Source organism: Somniosus microcephalus, chromosome 29 (genome assembly GCF_052327205.1).
Source record: "Somniosus microcephalus isolate GS21.2 chromosome 29, FLI_Smic_1.0, whole genome shotgun sequence".
NCBI classification, from domain to species: Eukaryota; Metazoa; Chordata; class Chondrichthyes; order Squaliformes; family Somniosidae; genus Somniosus; species Somniosus microcephalus.
Window position 1 is genome coordinate 36,449,269 of NC_141015.1, and position 16,676 is coordinate 36,465,944.

Genomic DNA, 16,676 nt, shown 5'->3' on the forward strand with positions numbered 1-16,676 from the left:
GACAAGGTTCCTCCACTGGTGACTCAATTTAGAAGATTGGCTCCTTTATATTTAATCCTGACTCGTACTGTCACCTCCAAAAATGTAAAGTATACTCAACTACAGCCTCCACTACAACCGTGATCTTACCTGGGAATGGTGCATGGCCCAGAGAGACCCGCCAAGGATAGTCCATGATTTAGATAGACCCACCCATGGATGGTGCGTGGTTTAGGGAGACCCGCCCATGGATGGTGGATGGTTTAGGGAGACCCACCATGGATGGCCCATAGAGTTATAGAGTCATAGGGCTAGATTTTCAGTATAGGCAGTTTTGGGGCGCTAACCTTAGCGCCCACCCGAAGTTAGCGCCCGCCCCAAAGTAGCGCCCCGTTGCCGGAAATTCAGTGGCTTCGCCCTAAGAGGTTGGTGGAGCGCTAAAAGAGGCGTTCCACTACTATCTTTAGGCGCTAAGCCGGCGGTCCAGAGGGATAGCGCCCAGGCGGGGCGCAGCGCGGGTGCGGTCATTTTTGGACTGACAGCAGACCCCGTGGCGCCGACCAGCTCTTAAAGGGGGAAGGGACGAATTGGTCTGCTGCCACGCCCTGCACACTGCAGCCTTGCAAAGAGGCCTCAACACTGCTGCTCAGCCCCAGGGAGTCATGGCAACGCCAGAGAAGGCCCGTCAGCGTGCCCTGCGCTTCTCAGAGGGTGATCTGGACATAATGGTCACAGCTCTGGAGGTGAGGCGCAAGATCTTGTTCCCAGAGAGTGGGAGGAATCCAACCCACCACGACTACACCAAAGCCTGGAAGCAGATCGCCCAGAGGGTGACGTTCACCGGCGATGCCCCCAGGACCCACAAACAATGTCGTAAAAAATACAACGACCTGACCAGGATTGTCAGGGTGAGTACCCTTTCCAGTCTCCTCCTCATTCTTGCATGTACACCTGACATGATGGGCAAAGGGAGCTGAAAGTCCTATTGGCCAGCCCTCAGCCAGCAGCATTGGGACAGTCATGAGCATCAATTGGCCATTCGGCACTCTACACTCTGGCCAAACTATTCCACCATGGGAGGCTGTGCACACTACATCAGGGCTTCACTCTGTCCAAGCTATTCCACCATGGGAGGCAGTGCACACTACATCAGGGCTTCACTCTGGCCAAGCTATTCCACCATGGGAGGCAGTGCACACTACATCAGGGCTACACTGCGCACTTACAGCCCGTCCTTTCTCTTGCAGGCTAAAGTAGCCTTTAATCGCCAGGCCCGTGCCAGGGGTGGCCGCGCCAAGCTGCAGAAGCTCACTCGGCTGGAGGAGCGCGTGTGTGTGCTCATGGGAGCCCGTGTGATCGTCCCCACAGCGTCCGGAGTAGCCGACCCTCCACTGCCCGGCAATGGTAAGGACCTCGCCTTTTGGCCCTCTCGCGTCGCACTGGCCCATCCGAGCTACCTCCTTTGCCACTGTCCCACCAATGCGCTGAATGCCACCAGTCCTAACTCCCTCGCTGATGCCGTCTCCTCACTCTGAAGCTACTCTTGTGCATTCCTGCTTTCAGCTGGTGACGACCAGGACCCTGAAGCTGCCAGTGACAGCACCTCCGAGCAGGAGGAGGAGGAGGAGCAAGCCGGACCATCGGGGGAACAGTCACGTCCCGCAGGAGAGGAGGAAATGCTTGACACCTCCTCACTGGACGAGTGCCTGGAGGAACTGTCGCAGGGCAATGCAGCTTCTGGGACCAGTGGCGTCCAGCCACCCAGGAGCCGTGCGCGTGGCCCGCGGCCTTCCCCCCAAAGGGGGGAAGGATCAGAGGGGAGTGCTGCTGATCGGCACACTCGCCGCCACCAACGTGGCAAGGGTCCCCTAGTTCGGCCCCCTCCTCCCCAGCGGGAGAGTCGCGACTCCAGTCCGGACACCTTCACCTCGGAGGAGGTGCGGAAACTGGATAAGATGGCCGAGGATTCGGACCGGCGCCACACGGAGCTCATGAGCGTGGTGGGGCGCATGCCTGAGGCCATCGAGTCGCTGGCGACCAGTGTGCGCGAGTTCGGGGCAGCAACTGCCGCGAGTGGCCGCATGCTGACTGATGCCGTCAAGACCCTGGCGGATGTGATGCGGGCGCACACCAGGACAACAGGGGCACTCACTGCTGCCACACGCGCTGTCTCAGGCAGGCATCGCCAGGGCAGCCGCCGCGCTGGACCATCCCAGCAAGCCACCCCTCGGCTGATTGTTGCGGATCCTGCAGTGCGGGCCCGGCCGAGTGCCACCGCGCCACAGCACCAGCCAGCGCATCCCAGACGCCAGCTGGCCCACATTGCGCCATCCGTCGCCGCCATTCCCCCACTGGGGCGTCAAGGGCAAGCGGCTGCAGCTGATGGTGGCCAGGCTCAGGTGCGCCACTCAGCAGACGGCCCCTCGAGGCCCAAACGCCGTGTAGGCCGCCCCCCAGCGGCATCTGGCGGAAGGGCATCTGAGCCTCAGGCGCCTTCCCCCAGCCTCGCAGCAGCCACTGGGCAGAGCTTGCGAAGGAGCAGCAGGCCGGGCAGGGGAGGCAAAAGGCTGGGCAAGGTCTCGCCCTCGCGGGCCACTCAGTAGAGGGTGTGGCCAGCTTTCCTTTTATATGGCGGTGGCCATCTTTATTTTGCCCATGGTTGTGTTGTTGGAGGGCTTATTTTTTGCGTTAGGCCGATGTTGAGGCCCGGTTTGAAGAAATGTGGAGTGACTCCTCCCCAGTTTGTGGGAGTGAGTCGTTTGTTGGGCTTTTTGTGGGGCCCGTTTATTGTTTTTGGGGATTCATGTGGGAAGGGCTTTTCATTTTTGTGTAATAAATAATTATCTTTATTCATGCAGTCTCCATGGTTGTTCTTCTTAGTGTTTGTTGGCTTCGCCGGCTGAGGGCTTGCGGAGCGGCTGCATTCATCTTCCCTCATGGCCCCTGGCCATTCCCTGACAGGGGGCTTAGAAGTACCGTGTAATAAGGTGGCGTCGTGTGGCCCTTGGCCCTGGTCGCTTCCTCCTGGGAACGTACTCCTGCTCCTCCTCCTCCTCCTCCTCATGCTCCTCCTGCTCCTCCTCCTGAGGTGCTGGTCCAACGTCAGGTGGCAGTGCCTGAGTCCTGCGGATAGCCAGGTTGTGTAGCATGCAGCAAACCACCACAAATTGGGAGACCCGGTCCGGCGAATACTGGAGAGCTCCTCCGGAGCGATCAAGGCAGCGGAACCGCTGCTTGAGGACCCCAATAGTTTGCTCGATGATGTTGCGGGTGGTTTGATGGCTCTCGTTGTAGGCCTCTTCAGCAGCGGTCCTGGGCGCGCGGAGCGGGGTCATGAGCCAGGTGCACAAAGGATAGCCTTTGTCCCCGAGTAGCCATCCTCTTGGGGGAGGCTGTGCCTGGAACATGTCATGCACAGTACTCTGCCGCAGGATAAAGGCACCGTGGCTGCTGCCTGGGAAGCTGGCATTGACTGCCATGATGCGCTGCTTGTGGTCACACACCAGCTGCACATTCAGAGAATGGTAGCCCTTCCTGTTGCGATACTGCTCGCCATGCTCCAGAGGGGCCCGCAAAGCCACATGCGTACAGTCAATGGCGCCCTGCACCAAGGGGAATTCCCCGAGTCTGGAAAATCCCAATGCGCGCTGATGCTGGCTCTCCAGGGCCATGGGGAAGGAGATGAATTGGCTTCTCCTTCTGAACAGTGCTTCGGTCACCTGGCGGATGCAGCGATGCGCGCCGTACTGGGAGATGTTTGCTATGTCCCCAGCAGCGTATTGGAAGGAGCCGGTGGCATAGAAGTTCAATGCCACCGTCACCTTCACTTCCACCGACAGAGACGTCCTGCACCTGAGCTTTGGCCGCAGATCTCGGCGAAGCAGGTGGCAGATCTCTGCAATCACCTCCTTTCGGAATCGGAGCCTTTTAACACATCGCGCGGCACTCATGTTTAGGTAGGAGCGCTGCTGGCGGTATAGCCTGACTGGGTAAGGCCTACGTGGCCGACGCCTGTAGCCCCCTCTGCCTCTAGCCAGGGCTGCCCCTCTCACAATGCGTCTGCGAGCCCTACGGACATGGAGCTGCAGCTCCGCGTTGGCACCCCATGCAACCCCCATCAAATCCTGGCAAACACTCAAATTTCCAAAAGGCCACTTGCAGCGCTCTGGCCTGAGTCCAAAAATACCTGAGCTCTTGCTGCTTGAAACCAGTTAACTATCCTCCTTGTTGTGTCTCCAGAAATGCGTTGCACAAGAGTGTTTTCTGAAAAAAGGCTGGCCTTTATACTGGAGAGCACGTCCCCTTTAATTTGCGCCCCCCGGGGCCCGCGCTGGTTGTGTTGCGTTCCTTTTTCCAAACGCTCCGGCCACCAGCCGCACAATGGGGCGGTCCGACTGACGTTTGGAATCGGGGCGGCCAAAGGGCGTTGCACGAGGATGTGACGTCATTTTCTGCGCGCGCATCCGGCCGGGCGCTAAACTTTGCGCCGGTGCTAACGGGCAACTTAATTTGGGGCGGGGCGCAAACTGCGCTGCGCACGGGCGCTACACGCATAGCGCCTGAAAATCACTTCTCTTAAGGCGCTAACTGCTGGCGCTAGCAACTGAAAATCTAGCCCATAGAGTTATACAGCACAGAAAGAGGCCCTTCGGCCCATCATGTCCACGCCGGCCATCAAGCCCTATCTATTCTAATCCCATTTTCCAGCACTTGGTTCAAAGCCTTGTATGCTATGGCACTTCAAGTGCTCATCTAAATGTTTCTTGAATGTTGTGAGTGGTTCCTGCCTCTACCACTCTTTCAGGCAGTGAGTTCCAGATTCCAACCACCCTCTGGGTGAAAAAGTTTTTCCTCAAATCCCCTCTAAACCTCCTGCCCCTTACCTTGAAATTATGCCCCCTGGTTATTGACCCCTCTACTAAGGGGAAAAGTTCCTTTCTATCTACCCTATCTATGCCCCTCATAATTTTGTACACCTCAATCAGGTCCCCCCTCAGCCTTCTCTGCTCTAAGGAAAATAACCCCAGCCTGTCCAGTCTCTCTCATAGCTGAAGCGCTCCAGCCCAGGTAACGTCCTGGTGAATCTCCTCTGCACCCTCTCCAATGCAATCACATCCTTCCTATAGTGTGGCGACTAGAACTGCACACAGTATTCCAGCTGTGGCCTAACTAGCATTTTGTACAGCTCCATCATAACCTCCCTGTTCTTATATTCTATGCCTCGGCTAATGAAGGCAAGTATCCCATATGCCTTTTTAACCACCTTTAACCACTGTCCTGCTGTCTTCAGGGATCTATGTACATGCACACCAAGGTCCCTCTGATCCTCTGTTCTTCCTAGGGTCCTACCATTCATTGTGTATTTCCTTGCCTTGTTAGTCCTCCCAAAATGCATCACCTCACACTTTTCAGGGTTAAATTACATTTGCCACTGTTCTGCCCATCTGACCAGCCCGTCTATATCGTCCTGTAGCTTGAGGCTTCCCTCCTCGCTATTTACCACTCCACCAATTTTCGTGCCATCTGCTAACTTACTGATCATACCTCCTATATTCATATCTAAATCATTAATGTACACTACAAACAGCAAAGGACCCAGCACCAATCCCTGTGGTACACCACTGGACACAGGCTTCCAGTCACAAAAACAACCTTCGACCATCACTCTCTGCCTCCTGTAGCTAAGCCAATTTTGGATCCAATGTGCCAAATTGCCCTGGATCCCATGGGCTCTTACCTTCTTGACTAGTCTCCCATGCAGGACTTTGTCAAAAGCCTCACTGAAGTCCATGTAGACTACATCAACTGCACTACCCTCATCCACGCACCTAATCACCCCCTCGAAAAATTCAATCAAATTGGTTAGACATGATCTCCCCATGACAAAGCCATGCTGACTATTCTTAATTAATCCTTGCCTCTCCAAGTGGAGACTAATTCTGTCCCTCAGAATTTTTTCCAATAATTTCCCTACCACTGATGTTAGGCTCACTGGCCTGTAATTCCCTGGTTTATCCCTACTACTCTTCTTGAATAATGGTACTACGCTGGCTGTCCTCCAGTCCTCTGGCACCTCTCCTGTGGCCAGAGAGGATCTGAAAATTTGTGTCAGAGCCCCTGCAATCTCCTCCCTTGCCTCACACAGCAGCCTGGGATACATCTCGTCTGGGCCTGGGGATTTGTCCACTTTTAAGCCTGCTAAAACCGTTAGTACCTCCTCCCTCTCAATACTAATTTGTTCAAGTATATCACAATCCCACTGCCTGATTTCTATGCCTACATCGTCCTTCTCCATATTGAACACTGATGCAAAATATTCATTTAAAACCTCACCCACATCTTCCAGCTCTACACACAGATTGCCACTTTGGTCCCTAATGGGCCCTACTCTTTCCCTAGTTATCCTCTTGCCCTTAATATACTTATATATGGTTTAGGGAGACCCAGCATTGATGGCCCATGGTTTAGGGAGACCCACCCATGGATGGTCCATGGTTTAGGGAGACTCACCATGGATGGCCCATGGTTTAGGGAGACCCACCATGGATGGCCCATGGTTTAGGGAGACCCACCATGGATGGCCCATGGTTTAGGGAGACCCACCATGGATGGCCCATGGTTTAGGGAGACTCACCCATGGATGGCCCATGGTTTAGGGAGACTCACCCATGGATGGTCCATGGTTTAGGGAGACCCACCATGGATGGCCCATGGTTTAGGGAGACTCACCGAAGGTTGGTGCATGGTTTAGGGAGACTCACCGAAGGTTGGTGCATGGTTTAGGGAGACTCACCCATGGATGGCCCATGGTTTAGGGAGACCCACCATGGATGGCCCATGGTTTAGGGAGACTCACCCATGGATGGTCCATGGTTTAGGGAGACCCACCATGGATGGCCCATGGTTTAGGGAGACTCACCGAAGGTTGGTGCATGGTTTAGGGAGACTCACCGAAGGTTGGTGCATGGTTTAGGGAGACTCACCCATGGATGGCCCATGGTTTAGGGAGACCCACCATGGATGGCCCATGGTTTAGGGAGACTCACCGAAGGTTGGCCCATGGTTTAGGGAGACCCACCCAAGGATGGTCCATGGTTTAGGGAGACCCACCATGGATGGCCCATGGTTTAGGGAGACTCACCCATGGATGGTCCATGGTTTAGGGAGACCCACCCAAGGATGGTCCATGGTTTAGGGAGACTCACCGAAGGTTGGTGCATGGTTTAGGGAGACCCACCCATGGATGGCCCATGGTTTAGGGAGACCCACCCATGGATGGCCCATGGTTTAGGGAGACCCACCATGGATGGCCCATGGTTTAGGGAGACTCACCGAAGGTTGGCCCATGGTTTAGGGAGACTCACCCAAGGATGGTCCATGGTTTAGGGAGACCCACCAAAGGTTGGTGCATGGTTTAGGGAGACTCACCGAAGGTTGGTGCATGGTTTAGGGAGACCCACCATGGATGGCCCATGGTTTAGGGAGACTCACCGAAGGTTGGCCCATGGTTTAGGGAGACTCACCCAAGGATGGTCCATGGTTTAGGGAGACCCACCAAAGGTTGGTGCATGGTTTAGGGAGACTCACCGAAGGTTGGTGCATGGTTTAGGGAGACCCACCATGGATGGCCCATGGTTTAGGGAGACCCACCATGGATGGCCCATGGTTTAGGGAGACCCACCATGGATGGCCCATGGTTTAGGGAGACTCACCATGGATGGCCCATGGTTTAGGGAGACCCACCATGGATGGCCCATGGTTTAGGGAGACCCACCATGGATGGCCCATGGTTTAGGGAGACTCACCATGGATGGCCCATGGTTTAGGGAGACCCACCATGGATGACCCATGGCCAAGAATGAGCTAAGGACGTTGCCTAGCGATTGGAAAGTAGAGTTGCTGCATGGCTCTGGAAGACCCAAGGATGATGCGTGGGTCCGAGAGAAGAAGGAATAATGCATAGCTCAGGGATGGGGAGAAAGCTTACTGTTATAAAAATATATGTAAAACATTTCATTGTTGGGTTTCGACTTTAAATATGCATCTGTCCTAAAAAACAAAAGTGAAATCAGTACTGGGAAAGTTTTCTGAAGCATTTTATTCACCTCTTTTGAAGCTCATTTCACAAACTGAGAATAGTTCTAGAAATGTGGAGGGCTGCACCATGTCAGACAGGATTTGCCGCTGATTACTGTGCTCAGCAAGCTGTGTCTTATAATTGATACCATGCACAGCCGTGGAGGTTAAAAACAGACCCGTTCTGATGTATGTGCCAATTAATGGGCTTGCTCTGCCCATAACGTTGAAGGGAACATTTGCACAGAAACATGGGTCCTCCTCCACATTTTTGGTGTGCTTGTTTAATGGAACTGGTTTGATAATAAAAGTGAACGTGCTTGCACTCATACTTCTCACCGCTACAGAATTCCTCCCATTTTGATGAATTGCTTTGGACTGCAGTGACTATTATTGGGTGGATGCGAGCGGCAGCCATTTTATGCACAGCAAGATCCCACAAAAGGCATTGCGAAGAATGACCGGTTTAGGTGGTGCTGGTGGAGAGGAAATGGTGGCCTGGGCACCTGCTCTTCGAACGGTGCCAACCTGCGCCCTATTGTAAAATTTAGTTTGCTGTAGTTTCAGTAGTGACCTAGCAGCCAGCCTGAGAGTGTCAGGAAACACATCGGGCTGGATTTTGTCAATGGGGAGCTTTTGGAGGCGAGGCTCCCACTTTTTGGGTTGTAGTCCCGGCTCCATCGACTTGTGGCCAACCCACGCTATTTTCCCTTGATTGACCTTGTTAAGCCTGCCCAGCAGGCTCAGCAGGCCAACTAAGGGACACCTGGTTACTGGTGACGTCAGCGATTGACATTTCATCTGTCAAGAGCGTTTGACAGATGAAAAATCAGCGTTTGACAACTCTGTGAAGCTGCCAAACACTGACAATCTGCCTTCTAACTTGGGTCCTTCTACTCAGACTCAGTTAGAGATCTCTCCAGACCAGAAAGCAGAGGCTGCAGCTTTTGACAGTTCAGCGGCCATTCTGCTTTCTGTGCTGGTGAACTGAGGGACTCCCGAGAACTGAAGGAAGGAAGCCTGCAGGAGAAAGTAAAGGTAAGTAAAACTTATTAAAACACTTTACACTTACCTCACACACTTACCTCTGCACACATGCACCCATCACTCACCTGCACAACGGACATCTCGACCCCTCCAACCCCTGCAGACCCACGGTCCGCCTCGCTAACTTGGCGTGGTTCGGAGCCATCGGACAGCCCACACTTCAAGGCTAAAAATAGGGATTAGGCAAAAAACTGCCTGTTAACTACCCGTTAACAGGCAGTTAATTAGCACTAATCCCCTTCCTGCCTCGGGGAGGCGGCTCCCAGCACAGGTCGGGTACCCGCCTCCTGGGACATTGGCACGGAGGCAGGTTGGGGGCGGGATGGGTTCCTGCCCCCCGATTCTGCAATTTTCCCACCACTCCCGCCTCCAAACCCACCTCCTCAAGGCTTGGAAAATCGAGCCCATCAAGTCCCCAGTTAGGCTTGCCAGCTGTCCAGGATTGCCCTGGAGTCTTCAGGAATTAATGACTAATCTTCAGGACACTGCTGCGAGCAAACCCAGGAGCAACCACTGGGGCAATAATTTTGCTATAAAATTTTCTTTGTACACTTTATTTATCAGTTACATAAATATCGGACATGGGGGAAAAAAAAGGCCTGTTGACTGACAGTGCAGAATCTTCCAATCGGGTAATGAAGAATCTGTTCTCTTTCTGATTGGCCGTGGGAAGACGGTGCACCGTGAGGAGGGACATGTCAGGCGACCAATGGCGGGGCGGTTGGAGGTGGAAGGTCATGTGACGACGCCTCCAGGAATATGTCCAGTCAGAGCTGGCAACCCATGGAGGAGATTTACAGCCATCTTAATTGTAAACTTTGCTCAAATCCAACAAGTTCCTCATTTTAAAATATAGGATCAATCCTTAGTTTAAGCGCCTGCTGAATTCTCGTGAGCCAATATATCACTGTGGGTCTTTATGGGCAGGTGTAGATATCACTCTACAGTAGCTGTGCGTGGGATGCTGAATTTCAGTGACCAAGCCCGCTCGCTGGGAGCCCTCACTGATTTATGGTAATGTTTTAACAAAGTAATTGCGTTGAAATATTGATGAGCCTGGAGACAAATGACCTATTTCCCTCACCCACTTGCATATGAACAAGAGCTGGAAGAGAAGTGTGGGCTTCTGCTACATTCCCCACCCCCAGAACACACACAGACACAGACACAGACACACACACACACAAACGCTCTTGTTCCTGTTTGATAGCAATCCCCAACCCATCTACATTACTGTCTGTGAATTCAATGTGTCAAGAAAGCAGTTTTGAGCTGTGGAAAAATGACAACGTTCAGAAGTGTATTATCATAATCTCTGGAATTTGACATTTTAATTGGAGGCTAAGATTTTAATCCACTTAACACTTCAACGTTGGGAGCTTTTAGATAAAGATTGAATTTTAACAGGGAATTTAATTATATTTTTCCTTTATAAAAATGAAATATGATTTTGTCGAAATGCTGTCAGGAACAATAAGCTTTCTAAAACCAGGCTTCGGATGATCCAGTGAGTATTAGAAATGACCTCTGCTAGGTAATGGCATTTTTCATCCAATGCCCCATCAGAGGTAGCACTTTATGAGCTGTGTGCGTATATATGAGGGCGGATGGCCAGCTTTGCAATGCAGACTTCCATTTATACATCTTCATTTCTGAGAAGTGGGTTTCGCATTTAGTGTCCACTGCTGGTTGCCCAGAACAACTGAATGGTTGCTAGGCTACAAAGGAAAGAAGAAAGGAAGTAAGGAAAGAAAGATAGGATAGAAAGAAAGGACTTGCATTTCTATAGCGCCTTTCATGACCTCAGGACGTCCCAAAGCGCTTTACAGCCAATGAAGTGTAGTCACTGTTGTAGTGTAGGAAATATTAATCCACTTAATAGCGAGATAGATAGCTAGATATAGATAGATGGATAGATGTGAAACAAGATAGCAGTGAGCTGTGGAATTTTAGCAATTAACTCTTCAGGGTTTCCAGTGGAAGCTTTTGGTGTATTTCTGGAAAAGTTGATCGGGGTATCTACTGCGATCCTCAGTTACCATCTAGCTGCAGGGCACTCTCTCATTTAGCCTTAGGCCTGTGTATTTGTACAAATGTGAATCTATTGAAGACTTTTGTTTTCATAGCAAGGAACAAAAGACTTGCATTTATATTGCGCCCCAAACCACCTGACATTCAATGAAGTGCAGTGGCTATTGTTATATAGGCAGACGTGTGAGCCTTTTTTTCACACAGCAAGATTCCACGAACAACAATGAGAAGAATGGCCATTTTTTTTCTCTTGGTGTTTGAGGGAGGAACAATAGCCATGGACACCAGAACTCCCGGCTCTTTGCATTGCGCTGAGATCTATAACATCCACAAGACATAGAAGGGGCCTTGTTTAACATCTTATCGAAGGGACGACACTCCAAACAGTGCAGTACTCCTACTGCACAGAATTGCCAGCCAGGATTACATAGAATTACATAGAATATACAGCACAGAAACAGGCCATTCGGCCCAACTAGTCTGTACTGGTATTTATACTCCACACGAGACGCCTCTCATTCCATCTCCCTCATCTCAACCTTTCAGCATATCTTTCTATTCCCTTTTCTCTCATGTACTCGTCTAGTTTCCTTTTGAAATTGTCTAGGCTATTCACCTCAACCACTTCCTGTGGTAGCGAGTTCCACATCCTAACCACTCTCCCTATTTCCCTATTGGATTTATTAGTGACTATCTTGTATTTATAGCCCCTAGGTTTGTATTCTCCCACAAGTGGAAACAGTCTCTCCATATATCGTCTTCTTCTTAGGCAGTCCCTCGGAACCGAGGATGACTTGCTTCCACATTAAAGATGAGTTCTCAGGTGACTGATGAGTCCAATGTGGGACCTACAGTCTCTGTCACAGGTGGGGCAGGCGGTGGTTGAAGGGGCGGGTGGGCAGGGTGCTTGGGTTGACGTGCGCTCCTTGCGCTGCCTGCGCTTGGCTTCCGCTTGCTCCCGGCGAAGAGACTCGAGGTGTTCGGCGCCTTCCCGGATGCTTCTCCTCCACTTTGTGCGGTCTTGGGCCAGGGATTCCCAGGTGTCTCCATATATACGTGTGTGCAGACCATCCGAACCTGGGGTTGAACATTACATGCTCAAGTCCTGAAGGGAGCTCAAAAAAAGAAAGAAAGGCTTTCATTTCTATAGCGCCTTTCACAACCACCAGACATCCCAAAGCGCTTTACAGCCAATGAAGTACTTTTTTTGAAGTGTAGTCACTGTTGTAATGTGGGAAACGCAGCAGCCAATTTGCGCACAGCAAGCTCCCACAAACAGCGATGTGATAACTGTTGTGTATGTAATATGTGTGCTACTTTGAACCTATGGACAGGACTGCACTACTTGTAGGGCGTAGTGATACGCAGTACCACTCCTGGCCATAGGGGTATAAATAGTACTGTGGGTACTGATCTCCCCTCAGTTCCCGCCTGAGGTCATTAGTAAACGACTTGCTGAAAGCCCAGAAAAAGCTGGATGAAGAGGTACGCATGAAGAAGTCTCTTCAGGAAAGATGTCTGGACTTGGAACAAAAGCTGGCTAACGCCCAGCTGGGTATGGAGGAAATAGAAGACCCTCTCGCTGGCCTAGATCAGGACGACACCGAATATTACTATGTCCTGTCCTGCCCAACTTGTAACTTCGACTCCCACCATACAGAAATCATGGAGGAGCACCGAAAGTCTACGGAACATCGGGAGAAGGTGGCTCTACTACGGAAAAAGGAGGAAGAGAAGGAGGAACTGCGCATGCAGCTGGCAGCTGACAGTGGAGCCCAGAGAGTCCCCAAGAAGCAGAAAAGGAAAAGTCGAAACAGAAGATGACCCATCTGAACCATTATTACCTCTACCAGATCACACACGTGGTCCCTCCGAACGGAGCCAATTCAGTTCGGAAGTTCAAACTGTTAAATCCATGGAAGGACTATTGAATGAGTCACTCCAGCAACGTGAACCGACTACACCACAGAGATTGAATCTGTGAACTGTTTTCCGCAGAGACTGAATCTGTGATCTGTTTTGACATGAAGTTATCTATGTATCTATGTTATTCTGTTATGTAAACCTGAAGTTATATATGTATATATGTTATTACGTTATGTTAAATGGGGAGATGACTGTAAAGCTAGGAAGGGAGGAATGTTGTGTATGTAATATGTGTGCTACTTTGAACCTATGGACAGGACTGCACTACTTGTAGGGCATAGTGATACGCAGTACCACTCCTGGCCATAGGGGTATAAATAGTACTGTGGGTACTGATCTCCCCTCAGTTCCCGCCTGTGGGCATGAAGTAAAGACCTACGTATAGTCCCTACCTCCAACCAGTAAAGACCTGTTTGAGTTATACGTTTAAGTCTTTGTGTTAATTGTTCAATACAATACACATACTTAACAATAACGACCAGATCATCTGTTTCAGTGATGCTAATTGAGGGATAAATATTGGCCCCAGGACACCGGGGAGAACTCCCCCCTGCTCTTCTTCGAAATAGTGCCCGCGGGATCTTTTACATCCACCTGAGAGAGAGCAGACGGGGGCCTCGGTTTAACGTCTCATCCGAAAGACGGCACCTGCGGCAGAGCAGCACTCCCTCAGAATTTTGTGCTCTGGTCTCTGGAGTGGCACTTGAACCCACGACCCTTTGACCCAGAGGCGAGAATGATTCCAACTGAGCCACCAACCGACTCTCTTAAAGAAGCTGAAGTAAACTTTTTTCTCAAGAGAATTGCTTTGTGTCTACACAAGAGGAACATTTCCTCCGTGTGCTATTTGTAGTGACCTGTATGACTCACCTTAAACTGCCTGGTAGACCAGCGTTAATGCCTGCACAAGACCAAGAGGGAACGTAGTCATGTACAGGAAACTCTCTCTTAACCGGCAAAATTCAGGAGTAGGTTCAGGTAAGTTTTATTATATATTAGTGGCCGTGTAACCGGGGTTCCTGGATCTGTGGCCATGTAACCGGAGCTCCTGCACCTGTGGCCGTGCAACAGGGACTCCTGGATCTGTGGCCGTGTAACCGGGGTTCCTGCACCTGTGGCCGTGTACAGGGCTCTCGTACCTTGGTAATTATACCTCTCTGTAATCCGGACTTTTTGATCAACCGGCACCACGCCGGTCCCGTCGGTGCCGGATAAAAAAGTGTTTCCTGTACAGTCACAGTTGTAGTTCTATATGACCAGCCATTGGATTCAACCACCTGCCCCTCTCTCCGCAGGACCAATCCGGCATTGGATGCTCCCGTTTGGAATAAAAACGTTACTGTGGTTGCAGGTAGACCCTGCAGCTACATAATAATGATGGGATTTGGGAACTGTTACCATGCACACACTGGGACCGGGGAATGTTTTTATATTCTCCGCTATGTGTACGGCCAGATTTCTTTCAAGGGACAATTGCATCTAAACTGAAAGTGGTGAGAACTGGACCCAATCCAAGCGCTTGTGAATCAATCCAGCATGGCCTAGTTTGTGTCCCTTTGAATTAAGATTTCAGTTCAGCGCTCCCCGTATGTTCAGCATTCATCGAAAATTAATGAGGAAAATTGCGTAAGTTCTTTTATAGTCTAACTTGTTTTTTGGTGTGTGTGTGTGTATGTGAAAGGGACTAAGAGTCTGTTAAAAGTACAAACTGTGCCACTAACAAGCTGAGGAGCTAGAATCAAAATATTGTCCGGCAGTATATGCCATTAGTTCTGCTAATCATTGAATGATACAGCACAGAAGGAGGCCATTCGGCCCATCGTGGCTGTGCCTGTAAATTTGAACATTTCTTTGAAAGAGTTCTCCAATTAGTCCCATTCCCTTGCCCTTAATGTGACAAGTAGACAGGTCATTGGCTTGCCAGCTGTCTCTTGTACAAATCCCATTTTCGCTGGACTGGCTTCAACTCTGGGGGGGTTAGCGCAATTCTGCTTGTCTTTGCTGTTGTTGCTGGGCTGGGTTTGGATTCTGCTTTTTTTGAAACCTCACCGACCAACCGAGCGGAAATAACGCTGTAATTTTTTTTTTCCATCTGTCCCTTTTGTCTGAAAGCAAAGCCCCATCAACTGAGCCGCTGACCTTGCAAACACTGGGCCATGCGGACAAGCACAGCTCGTCCCTGACCATCTGTTAAACTTGGCGTGACCTGCGGAGGGAGGGGCCGGCAGTCTTGGCACGGCACGTCGGAACGCCTGTGACAAGGCGAGAAGTTTGACGGGCAGGGAATAAAATGGTCATGGGGAGCTGGTGCAGGTTTCTTCTCAGTTAAGGATGACGCTGTGAATTAGAAAATAAGCAAGACTTGAAGGAGATGCCGCAGGTTCTGGAAGTGAACAGGGCACTTTTATTTTTGGCCTGAAGGCGGTGGTTAGAAGTCGCCGTGCTTTAGCCGAAACTGATGCTGCTTTATCATCTGTACTTGGTAGCTGTGCTCGCAGGTACTTACAAACAGGGGACCCCAAATGGTCCCTATGATCCACAGGCTGCCTGGAGGTGAGGTAAGGAAGGAGTGCTGTGAGCAAAGAGAGGTCCTCATTAGCCTTTGGGCACAATGACTGTAAATGATGCAAATTTGAGCATTTCTCAGCATGTATTGTCTAAGCCTTGAGCTCTTGCCGTGTAATCTGCAACCAGACTTAGCAGGTTATCAATAGAAAGCCGAGCAAATCCGAGCGGAACCTCTCATTAGTCAGAAATAAAGGGGGATTAAAATACAGGAAATGTGGAGCTCATGTGTGTGCGATTCTGTTGAGTGTGTACAGGATAGGTTGCGCACAGTATGTTCGGCTGATTAATTTGGAAAGAATTGCCACTGAAAGTTCAGTTCAGTTAAAGAAAGGTTTGCATTTTAACAACGCCTTATCGCCAATGTTTTCCCTAATTTTCTTTTTTGGCTGCATTTCACACGCAGTGAATTACTTTGACGTGCAGTCACTGTTACGTAGGCAAGCGCGGCCAGCTGCTTTGTGCAAAGCAAGATCCCACAAGCAGCATTGAAATGAGTGACCAGTTAATCTGGGTTTTTTTTTTTCTCTGCTGGTGTTGGCCAGGACATGGGGAGAATGTTGTGCTCTTCAAATAGTTCAGGAAGTCTCGTCTGCTCTCTCAGGTGGACGTAAAAGATCCCATGGCACTATTTCAAAGAAGAGCAGGTGGGGGGAGTTATCCCCGGTGTCCTGGCCAATGTTTCTCCCTCAACCAACATAACAAAAACAGATTATCCGGTCATTATCTCATTGCTGTTTGTGGGAGCTTGCTGTTCATAAATTGGCTGCCGCGTTTCCCACATTCCAACAGTGACTACACTTCAAAAAGTACTTCGTTGGCTGTAAAGCGCTTTGGGACGTCCAGTGGTCGTGAAAGGTGCTATAGAAATGCAAGTCTTTCTTTCTTTCTTTCTTTCTTTCTTTCTTTCTTTCTTTCTTGAAACATTTCTGCATTCCCACTTTAAGGACAGCGATGAGGTGCAGGCCACAGTATTTGTTGTGTAATCATATTTATTTACCAAGGCATAGGCACATGATGCTGGTAGCTGAATACTTTATTCTTTAGAGCCC

General features: G+C 50.6%; 1 protein-coding gene across 4 annotated transcripts in view; it reads left to right on the forward strand.

Annotated features, from left to right (window-relative positions):
• Positions 1-16,676, forward strand: part of LOC147098642 (PH and SEC7 domain-containing protein 1-like) — a 303,222-nt gene that overhangs the window by 48,802 nt on the left and 237,744 nt on the right. For 3 of the 4 annotated variants that reach the window (XM_085970603.1, XM_085970606.1, XM_085970607.1), the window contains exon 1: positions 15,325-15,617. The exons of the other annotated variant lie outside the window; for it this stretch is intronic. The gene's annotated coding sequence lies outside the window, so the exon portion shown is untranslated. Of the gene's footprint in view, positions 1-15,324; positions 15,618-16,676 lie in introns of those variants that run through there. 4 annotated transcript variants of the gene reach the window in all.